This window comes from Stenella coeruleoalba, assembly GCF_951394435.1.
Source record: "Stenella coeruleoalba genome assembly, chromosome: 7".
In the NCBI taxonomy this organism is placed as follows: domain Eukaryota; kingdom Metazoa; phylum Chordata; class Mammalia; order Artiodactyla; family Delphinidae; genus Stenella; species Stenella coeruleoalba.
The window spans coordinates 39,871,221-39,883,677 of NC_137153.1; positions in this window are offsets into that span (position 1 = coordinate 39,871,221).

A 12,457-nucleotide genomic window follows, 5' to 3' on the forward strand; every position below is an offset into this window, starting at 1 on the left:
TTACATTGAGTTTCCAAAGAGTCAATATTTAGATAGTCAATCTATCTTATTGCAAAATTGACCAATGCAAATGACTTGTGACCTTCAAGTCTCAAATTCCAGGAGTGAAGCAAACTCCACCAATCACCGTGTTGGGGTTCCCCACTGGTGTGTGTCAAGGAGAATGAGCAGGCTTGTGAGGGGGAGACTGGGAGGGAGTTGACGACCAAGAAAAGAACAAAGGGCTTCTTTGGATTTCCGACCCATAGCTCTGCCCACTGCATCCTATAACCTTATTATCCCAAGTTAGTTGCTGATCCTCGTCCTAGGATCATTGAGGTATTTTCCAACAGGTAACTTTCCCCACCTTAGAAGAAACTTGCATATATAATGCTGATGATGATCCCAGGGCCAATTTAGAGAGAGCTCACTTGTGTACTTCTGGATTTTGTGCAAGTTGTGCTTCCTCGGCTAAATTCCCGTTCATCCTTTTGGCACCAACTTCAATGGCACTTCTTCTCTCTTAGCCCACAACCTAGGAATATTTGATCATCCCTTTTCCTTCTTTTCGTTGCACATTGCAATAATCTTTATTGCATCCTATTGCAGTTGTTCATGTTTCTTTCTCTCCATCTAGAATTTGAACCTAAAGAGCAGGAATCACGTTGTGTTCCCTAATTCAACCTCAGGATCTTATGCAGAGCTAGAAAAGTTATAAGAGCACAATAGAAAGTCTTTGGGTGCTGGACAAAGGACCCCAGATTCTCAGCTCTCTGCTCGCCCCTCCATCTCCCTGCCTGGCCTTCCTTCCATCCCTCACCTTCACTCCACTCCAGCTCCACGCTCAGCCCCTCAGGTTCCACAATGGTACTTGATACTCTCTGAGAGACAACATAGGGGACTAGGTTTCCCATTTGGAGCACACCATCAATGCTAACTAAATCACATGATTGTGTGTGTGTTTGCTATCCATGGCTCCAGGTCAATGTCCTGAGGGCAGGAAGGATGCTTGTGCATAAAAATCATTAATCCAGATGTTAACATTTGATGGGCCTGGGAGTTAGTGGTGACTAAGAAATGCCAGACAGAATGCTGCTTCTGCATGTGGCTGCAGAGAGGCCCTCTTCTTTAATGATTAACAGCTTATGTCTGGTTCCTCCCTTGATTTCTGAGCGTCTCCCCAATCTTTGCAGCACGAAGGTAGTGTCTAGTCGGCCACATTTCATGTAATTCACAATTTGCTTCTAAATCTAGACCTGTCCAGTAGGTCAAAATAATTAGAGACCTACACTGGGCCCTTAAAATTGACCACGAGGGTTCTTTTCTGTCTTGGAGCTCACGCGTCACCAGCATAAGGCTATGGACAATCCATTGGTGTTGTCCTTTTTAGCTGATAGAGAAATAACCCATTGTCTTTTTGGAAGCTAATGGATGGATAATGATGACAAGATTAGAATGGTTAAACCAAGAGATGTTTAAAAATATCTGTTGCTTTGCCTTGAAATATACTAGATCTAACTGTTAGTATGCTAGTTGACCTTGATCCATTCTGGATCAAATTTGTAGACATCTTTGACACTCAAATGTCGCATCCTCTTATTGCCATAATTGAATGAATTGCTCTCTACTCCATGCTCATAGCTCAGCTTTATCAGGTTGCGTGTAGCTAATTGTTTCCTTGTCTATCATCCCTTGTATGTGAGCTACTTGAGGAAGGCCTCACATATTACTCACTTCTTCCCAAGTAACAACCCAGGGGTTGATGAATGGTAACTAATACTTCTTAAGAATATCCTATGTGCCATACTTTGGTAAGGAATTTACCTGCATGAAATCATTTTATGCCCACAGCTAGGCTAAAGGTTAGGGACTACTGTTACCCCTGTTCTACCATCTTGGAGAGGTAACTAACTAATTTGCCCAAAGCCTTACACCCTGTGGGATGGGGAGTCAGGATTTGAATCCAGTTGGTTTGGTTTCTGATCCCAGGCTCTTTATCATCATTGCCTTTCCATAGAGGGTGGTAAACTGTGTCCCAACAAACATGGGGAAAGGAAGGCTGTAACTGACTGAGGGACAAAATCCACTTTCAGGAACTTGAGGGTGGACTATATGATAACTCTCCCTGCACAGCTTCTAGACATCTTACAGAAAGGATGGAGAATTGGAATTCACACGTGTCCTGGGATTTCCACAGCCTCCACACAGTTACAGCTCTAAATGCAGACATCCACTCACTTCTCCCTTGTTTCTGTGTTCTAACTCACATTTTCACATGTCTATCCTTTCCCAATCAACTTATTAATCTCTTCCACTCAACGTATCTTGCATTTTCCATAAATCTTAGCAAAAGCTCTTGTACATAGAAGACATTCACTAAAGGGGTGGATATATTATTGAAGAATGGTTGATTTACAACTACAACTATATATATATAATACCACATCTTCTTTATCCATTCATCTGTTGATGGACACTTAGGCTGCTTCCATATCTCGGCAATTGTAAATAATGCTGCTATGAACATTGAGGTGCATGTATCTTTTCAAATTAGTGTTTTCATTTCCTTTGGATATATACCCAGGAGTGGGATTCCTGGATCATGTGGCAGTTCTATTTTCAATTTTTTGAGGAATATCCATACTGTTTTGTAGAGTGGTTACGTCAATTTACAAAGGAATGGTTATCTTTATAGATGTAGTTGATACATTTTTAATGAAGGATATTGAAGGATACATAAAAATGCACAGATCATAAGCATACAGCTCAATACATTTTTGCAAGGAGGCCAAACCCACTTAACAACCACCCAATTCAAGACATAGAACATTGCCACCACCTGAGAAGGTTTCCTCATGATGTCTCCCAGAAATCACTATCCCCAAACATAATCACTATTCTGACTTTCATCACCCTAGGTTTGTTTTGCCTTTTTAAAGCTTTATACAAGTGGAATTATGGAATATTTCCTTTTTGTGTGTGGCTTGCCTCATCCAGCATTTTATTTGTGGCATTCATCCATGTAGAACTGGGTGGTATATTTGCATGTTTGCATAATATTTCATTGTATCAATGCACCATAATTTATTTATCTGTTCTACTGTTGGTAGACAAATAGGCTGTTTCCAGTTTTTGGTTATTGCAATGATGCTGTTATAAGCATTTGTATACATCTTTTCTTTTTCTGGGAGGAGGATACAACATACATGTGCATTTCTATTGTGTATACATTTAGGAATAGAATTGCTGATTCATTGGGTGTGGATATATTCAGCATCCTTAGATACTACTAATCAGTTTTGCAAGGTAGTTGTACAAATTTACAGCCCCAGAATTACTTCTGCTTTATGTCATTGCCAACATTTCAAATAGTCATTTTGTTCAGTTTTAGCAATTCTGATGGATATGTAGTGGTATTTCATTGTGACTTTAATTTGTGTTCCACAATTGACTTTTGTACAGTGACCAGGTATCCAATAAACTTAATTAATTTATTAATTCTAATAGTTTGTAGATTCTTTTTTTTTGTTTTACTTACACAATTATATCATCAGAAACTAATGACGGTTTTACTTCTTCCTTTCAACACCACATGCCTTTATTTATTTTTCTCGCTAGGACCCCCAGTACAATGTTAAATGGAAGTGGTGATAGCTGACATTCTTGTCTCATTACCAATTGCAGAAGGAAAGCTTTTAATATTTCACCACAAAGTATGGTGTGCATTGTGGGTTTTTTGTAGATAGTTTTGTTCAGATTAATAGTTTCATTTTATTCCTGGTTTCCAGTAGTTTGTTTTAAATCATGATTAGATGTTAAATTTGTTCAAATGTACTTTCTACGGCTGACTCTTCTTTCTTTTTTTTCTGTTAATGTGGGAATTGCAATTAGCGATTTTTGAATATTAACTACCTTTGCATTCTTGGAATAAAACCCACTAAGGCATGATGTATTACCTTTTTATGAGTAACTGGATATGCTATTATTTTGTTAAGTACAATTGCATCTATGTTCATGGGAAAGACTGATCATAATTTTCCTTTCTTATAATAATCTTATCATGTACCAACTTTAAGCTGACTTCTATTTTGTATTTTTTTTTACTATTTTTTCTCATTTGTTAGATTTTTAGCTATATGTTCTTTTACTGTTATTTAGTGTTTACCCTAGAGATTACAAAATCCATCCATGATTTATTATCGTGTTACCTTTTTCCAAGCAATGTTTGAATCTTCTAGCCCTTTAACTTCATTTACTTCCCTCTTTTGTATTATTATTGTCATAATAATATGATAATATTTATATTATATATACATAAAATTGATACATTTAAAAACAATATATGTATTATTATGTACATTTAAATATACATATTATACAAAATATATACTATTATATATGTAATATTTTATAAATATTGTAAAATGTATACATATAAACATGTATATATGTATAAATAATACATATTTTAAATATTATAAGCAGTATTTATATTGTGTGTAAAATATATGTTATATTTAAAATATATATTATACATATTTAAACTCCACAAGACATTATTAATGTTAATTTTATGTTAATGCTCATTTTTACTTTCTTAAATTTTTACCTTTTCTGATGTTTTTTTATTCCTTCCTGCATTATGTCCTTGTTTCCATCTGGATTCTTTTTTTTTTTTTTTTCTGCCTAAGAATTCCCTGCAGGTCTATTGGTGATTATTTTTGTGTATGGTGTTAGAGAGTGATGTAATCTCATACTTTTACATGTACCTGTCCAGTTTTCCCAGCACCACTTATTGAAGAGGCTGTCCTTTCTCCACTGTACATTCCTGCCTCCTTTATCAAAGATAAGGTGACCATATGTGCGTGGGTTTATCTCTGGGACTTTCTATCCTGTTCCATTGATCTATATTTCTGTTTTTTGTGGCAGTACCATACTGTTTTGATTACTGTAGCTTTGTAGTATAGTCTGAAGTCAGGGAGTCTGATTCCTCCAGCTCCGTTTTTCGTTCTCAAGATTGCTTTGGCTATTCGGGGTCTTTTGTGTTTCCATACAAATTGTGAAAGTTCTTGTTCTAGTTCTGTAAAAAATGCCAGTGGTAGTTTGATAGGGATTGCATTGAATCTGTATATTGCTTTGGGTAGTGGAGTCATTTTCACAATGTTGATTCTTCCAATCCAAGATCATGGTATATCTCTCCATCTATTTGTATCATCTTTAATTTCTTTCATCAGTGTCTTATAATTTTCTGCATACAGGTTGTTTCTCTTTGTAGGTAGGTTTATTCCTAGATATTTCTTTTTTGTTGCAATGGTAAATGGGAGTGTTTTCTTGATTTCACTTTCAGATTTTTCATCATTAGTGTATAGGAATGCCAGGGATCTCTGTGCATTAATTTTGTATCCTGCTACTTTACCAAATTCATTGATTAGCTCTAGTAGTTTTCTGGTAGCATCTTTAGGATTCTCTATGTATAGTATCATGTCATCTGCAAACAGTGACAGCTTTACGTCTTCTTTTCCGATTTGGATTCCTTTTATTTCCTTTTCTTCTCTGATTGCTGTGGGTAAAACTCCCAAAACTATATTGAATAAGAGTGGTGAGAGTGGACAACCTTGTCTTGTTCCTGATCTTAGTGGAAATGCTTTCAGTTTTTCACCATTGAGGACAATGTTGGCTGTGGGTTTGTCATATATGGCCTTTATTATGTTGAGGAGAGTTCCCTCTATGCCTACTTTCTGCAGAGTTTTTATCATAAATGGGTGTTGAATTTTGTCGAAAGCTTTCTCTGCATCTATTGAGATGATCATATGGTTTTTCTCCTTCAATTTGTTAATATGGTGTATCACGTTGATTGATTTGCGGATATTGAAGAATCCTTGCATTCCTGGGATAAACCCCACTTGATCATGGTGTATGATCCGTTTAATGTGCTGTTGGATTCTGTTTGCTAGTATTTTGTTGAGGATTTTTGCATCTATGTTCATCAGTGATATTGGCCTGTAGTTTTCTTTCTTTGTGACATCCTTGTCTGGTTTTGGTATCAGGGTGATGGTGGCCTCATAGAATGCGTTTGGGAGTGTTCCTCCCTCTGCTATATTTTGGAAGAGTTTGAGAAGGATAGGTGTTAGCTCTTCTCTAAATGTTGGATAGAATTCGCCTGTGAAGCCATCTGGTCCCGGGCTTTTGTTTGTTGGAAGATTTTTAATCACAGCTTCAATTTCAGTGCTTATGATAGGACTGTTCATATTTTCTATTTCTTCTTGATTCAGTCTTGGCAGGTTGTGCATTTCTAAGAATTTGTCCATTTCTTCCAGGTTTTCCATCTTATTGGCATAGAGTTGCTTGTAGTAATCTCTCATGATCTTTTGTATTTCTGCAGTGTCAGTTGTTACTTCTCCTTTTTCATTTTTAATTCTATTGATTTGAGTCTTCTCCCTGTTTTTCTTGATGAGTCTGGCTAATGGTTTATCAATTTTGTTTATCTCCTCAAAGAACCAGCTTTTAGTTTTATTGATCTTTGCTATCATTTCCTTCACTTCTTTTTCATTTATTTCTAATCTGATCTTTATGATTTCTTTCCTTCTGCTACCTTTGGGGTTTTTTTGTTCTTCTTTCTCTAATTGCTTTAGGTGCAAGGTTAGGTTGTTTATGCGAGATGTTTCCTGTTTTGTAAGGTAGGGTTGTATTGCTATAAGCTTCCCTCTTAGAACTGCTTTTGCTGCATCCCATAGATTTTGGGTCATCGTGTCTCCATTGTCATTTGTTTCTAGGTATTTTTTTATTTCCTCTTTGATTTCTTCAGTGATCACTTCTTTATTAAGTAGTGTATTTTTTAGCCTCCATGTGTTTGTATTTTTTACAGAACTTTTCCTGTAATTGATATCTAGTCTCATAGCGTTGTGGTCGGAAAAGATACTTGATACAATTTCAATTTTCTTAAATTCACCAAGGCTTGATTTGTGACCCAAGATATGATCTATCCTGGAGAATGTTCCATGAGCACTTGAGAAAAATGTGTATTCTGTTGTTTTTGGATGGAATGTCCTATAAATATCAATTAAGTCCATCTTGTTTAATGTATCATTGAAAGCTTGTGTTTCCTTATTTATTTTCATTTTGGATGATCTGTCCACTGGTGAAAGTGGGGTGTTAAAGTCCCCTACTATGAATGTGTTACCGTTGATTTCCCCCCCTTTTTTTTTTTTTTTTTTTTGTGGTACGCAGGCCTCTCACCATTGTGGCCTCTCCCGTTGCAGAGCACAGGATCCAGACGCGCAGGCTCAGCGGCCATGGCTCACGGGCCCAGCCGCTCCACGGCATGTGGGATCTTCCCGGACCGGGGCACGAACCCGTGTCCCCTGCATCGGCAGGCGGACACCCAACCACTGCGCCACCAGGGAAGCCCCTGATTTCCCCTTTTATGGCTGTTAGTATTTGCCTTATGTATTGAGGTGCTCCTATGTTGGGTGCATACATATTTACAATTGTTATATCTTCTTCTTGGATCGATCCCTTGATCATTATGTAGTGTCCTTCTTTGTCTCTTGTAATAGTCTTTATTTTAAAGTCTATTTTGTCTGATATGAGAATTGCTACTCCAGCTTTCTTTTGGTTTCCATTTGCATGAAATATCTTTTTCCATCCCCTCACTTTCAGTCTGTATGTGTTTCTAGGCCTGAAGTGGATCTCTTGTAGACAGCAAATATATGAGTTTTGTTTTTGTATCCATTCAGCCAATCTGTGTCTTTTGGTGGGAGCATTTAGTCTATTGACATTTAAGGTAATTATCAATATGTATGTTCCTATTCCCATTTTCTTATTTGTTTTGGGCTCGTTATTGTAGGTCTTTTCCTTCTCTTGTGTTTCTTGCCTAGAGAAGTTCCTTTAGCATTTGTTGTAAAGCTGGTTTGGTGGTGCTGAACTCTCTCAGCTTTTGCTTGTCTGTAAATGTTGGGAGCCATATAGGAAGTGCCTTTGAGTCACAGCACAGACGAGACCCATAGTATCAAGCAAAGTTGATGCTATCGGGTATAAATATGGAGAAGCAAAGCTCTCCTCTGCAAAGCTGGTGCTGTCAGGTGTAAATATGGAAAAGTAAAGTTCTTGTTTGCAAAGCTTCCTGCCTCCTGGTGGCTGGTGCCGTGCAATTGGCCTCTCTTGCCCAGTGCTGTAAGCTGGGCCCTCTCTGGAGGAGAAACCTGGGTTCCCGAAGACATGTGATCAGAGCCGGGGCCCCGCCAGTTGGCGAGGGAATCCCAGGGCAGGTGCTGGGCGTGGAGGCCACGGGGGCATAGGCTACCAAGGTGACAGAAAACTGACCTTCTCTGGGGGCGCTGCACCTCGCTCACTCGCACACCTCACATCTCCCTGCTTGGCCCCGGAGGATGGCTGGTTAGCCAGAGACGGGTAAGATTCCTCAGGGAAGGAACAACCTAAGACAGGCACAGTCGCAGAGGGGCCATCAGGAGAGAACTTGGGGGCCAACAGAGGTGGGGCATAGACCCTCACCCCCCCAACTTTGCAGGTGCCTGAACCCTCACCCCCTTTGAGAGAGGTCTCTTGTCCCCATGGCTGCTTCGCTTCCCACGCCCAGCTCAGATGGGAACCCAGGTAGCAGACCAGAGACCTGGCCAATGGCAACTGCTCTTCCACCGCAGCAGGGCTTTGTTTCCCATTTCCTCCGTGAACCATAGCTTTTCTCTGTGTGGAAGCAAAGCTTTCCTCTGTGTGGCTCCCCTTGTCTTCCCCTGCCTTTGCCTAAGGTGATTTTTATAGGATTGCTATTGGTATTGGGAAAAATGTATAGTTTTAATGCAGGGGTTTAGGAAAGACCCCAATTTAGGGTAAAAATCAAGAGAAGGATTATAGCTACTTTGGCTCCTTTAATGATTATATTTGTTGGGGAAACATAATGGTGGGAACATTTCTGCAGCAGCTTTGTACTTTAAAAGAAAAATTGCAAGAGTTATGGCCTCCCAGTGGAGTTATAAACATGCTGGGAATTACCTGGGTATGGTGGCAAGGTTTTATGCAACAGTGGGTTTAATCAATGAGTTTACGGTACAATGTCCGCTCCCATAGTTTTTTAGAAGTATAAAAATAATGTGTATTGTTTTGATTATTATGGTAGGGTTGGAAAATTTGTAGATGAAATGTTATTTGAATATTGTTAATCACTAATAGAATTATATGTTTAAGTTTATGGCTTGATCAAGCAGAATGTGCAAGTACAAGAACACTTTAATCTCCTGAGAAGAACAAACAGAGTTCCTGACCTAGATGTGACCAACATGTGACTAACCACAGGAGAAGAAAGAGACTCTGGGCGATGGGAAAATTACCTAACCTGTTTTGATCAATCTGCTGATGTAAATCACCTTTGTTTTGTGGCCTATGTGGGGGAGTTTTCGGCGTGGAAATGAAAATGTTAAATTTGAAAATGAGATCATTTTATAGTATAAAAGCTTATGGAATCTTGAAAATAAATTTGTCAGATCCTTGCATCCTCTGAGGTGTACTGAGTTCTGTCCACGCCGACTCCGTCTTCTCCTTTGGGTGAATCCTGTTCAGCTGGGGCTGGTCCCCAGCAAGTGGCGCCCGAACAGGGACCTGAAGGGGTAAGTATAATTTTCGGACGGATAGGAGTCTCACCGTAGGGTGCTGCAGACCCCCAGTTAAAGGAGAACTGGTTAGGAAGGTGAGTAAGGCGGTGTCAAGATGGGACACGCTGAGTCCAGAGAGAGGCTCTTATTTATTGATATAGTTAAACATATGATAAATGGAAGAGGAATTAAGGTAACTAATAAGCAATTAACTCAGTTTTTTCAGTTCGTACAGGAACAATGTCCTTGGTTTCCAGAAGAGGGAACAGTTAATATAGAAACCTGGCAAAAGGTGGGGCAAACTTTGCAGGTATATTACACCCATTTTGGGCCTGAAAAAGTTCCTGTAGATACTTTTGCTTTGTGGAATTTAATTAGGGAAAGTATTGCTCCCCTGCCCGAGGGTCAAAAAAATCCTTATAAATACCCTCCTAATGTTGATGAAAGTACTCCATTACTTCCTCCGAAACCTCCACCCGATGAGGGTGAAGTTTTAGCTGCAGCTTTTAAAAATTGTGTTACTAAGGACAATGATTCAGAGGTTGAGGATGACTCAAAACCTGAGAAATCGAATGTTTTTGCCGATCCGCCTTTTGATGATGAATTACCTAGGGCAGATGAAGATGATTTAGATGCTGCAGCCTTTGATTATATAGTCCTGATGATTGGGTGTCATCAGAAATGATAAAGATGGGATATGATCCGGATAAGGGCTTAGGAAAAAATCAGGAGGGACAATTATTTCCAATAGTTGCAAAACCAAAAATTGATAAATGTGGAATAGGATATCCAAATTTATAAAGGGGGCCATTGTTCTAAAAGCAGCTGATCCCATAGTATGGCTGTCTGACGAGCCAATATGGGTGGAACAATGGCCCCTAACAGCTGAAAAATTAACAGCTGCAAAATTATTGGTGGAACAACAATTATTAGCAGGACATATTGAGCCTTCTACAAGTCCTTGGAATACTCCCATATTTGTTATTAAAAAGAAATCTGGAAAATGGAGATTATTACAAGATTTAAGAGCTATTAATAAAACTATGGAAACAATGGGTGCCTTACAGCCCGGCCTGCCTTCTCCAGTTGCTATTCCCAAATATTATTCCATTATAGTAATTGATTTACAAGATTGCTTTTTTATTATACCTTTAAATGAAAATGATAGAAAACGATTTGCGTTTAGTGTGCCCTCTCCTAATTTTACCAGACCATACCAGCGGTATCAATGGAAAGTTTTACCACAGGGCATGAAAAATAGCCCTACCTTATGTCAGAAATATGTTGACCAAGCTATATGTTCAATTAGACAAAAATATAAAGAGATATATATTATACATTATATGGATGATATTTCATTAGCTGGAGAGGATAGAGCTGTTTTACATGATATATTGCAAGAATTGATAAAAGCTTTAGAAAAATATGGATTAAAGGTAGCCCCTGAAAAAATTCAAACTGAACCTCCTTATAATTATTTAGGGAGAATAATACAGGAGTTTACTATTCATCATATACCTTTCCAGTTAAGAATTGATAATTTAAAGACCTTGAATGATTTTCAAAAATTTTTGGGAGATATTAATTGGATCAGACCCCTGTTAAAAAAATCAACCATGGAATTAAAACCCTTGTTTCAAATTTTACAAGGGGATTCTGATCCTTTGTCTCCCAGAGAATTAACTGAAGAGGGAAAATTAGTTATACAAAAAGTAGAGGAAGCTTTACAGAATACCTTTTTACAAAAAATAGATTATAAAAAGCCATGGGAATTGGTAATATTGTCCACTCCTGTAATACCTACGGGAATATTATGGCAGGATGGTCCCTTGGAGTGGGTACACTTAGCAGCTAATCCTAAAAAAAATTGTTGCTTCATACCCATTTATGGTAAGTTTAATTATCATAAAAGGAAGGAAAAGGAGTAGAGAATTGTTCGGGAAAGATATGGATAATATTATTGTTCCCTATAATAAAGAACAATTAGAAGCCTTGTTAATGTTTGAAGATTATTTGGGAATTGCTTTAATGGCTTATACAGGACAAATATTGTATCATTTGCCAAAGAATAATTTATTACAGTTTTTTAAAGATAATGCTGTTATATTTCCAGTATGGTATAGAAAAGAACCTTTGGAGGAGGCTGTATTAGTGTTTACTGATGGCTCTTCAACAGGTAAGGCAGCTTATATTATTGGAAAAGAAAAATATAGTTTAAAAACAGAAGGATGTTCTGCACAGCAATCTGAAATAATGGCAGTAATTGAAGTATTGAAGAAAACACGAAATTGTAAAATTAATTTATATACGGATTCATTATATATAGTTAAATTATTTCCAGCAATAGAAACAGCAGCCTTTCCTGAGAATAAGAATACAATTATTAAGTTGCTTAAGAGACTACAAAAGAGTATATGGAAAAGAACACAACCTTATTATATAGGCCACATTAGAGCTCATTCTGGATTGCCAGGGCCTTTAGCAGAAGGCAATGCCTCTGCTGATGCCCTGACTAAAATTTTTATAGTAGATGAGAATAAAGTACAAGAAGCAATAGAATCTCATCAGCTGCATCATCAAAATGCTAATGCCTTAAGATATCAGTTTAGTCTAACTAGAGAAGCAGCAAGGGAAATAGTAAAAAATTGCTCTGTGTGTCCTACACAAACTAATGTACCTCAACAAGGAGTAAATCCCCGAGGTTTGCGAGCTAATGATTTGTGGCAAATGGATGTGACTCATGTACCCAGTTTTGGAAAGCTGTCATATGTACATGTTTGTGTAGATACCTTTTCACATGTAATTGTAGCCTCAGCTAGGACCGGAGAGGCCTTTAAGGATGTGTGCCAGCACTTGATGTTTTGCTTTAGTTA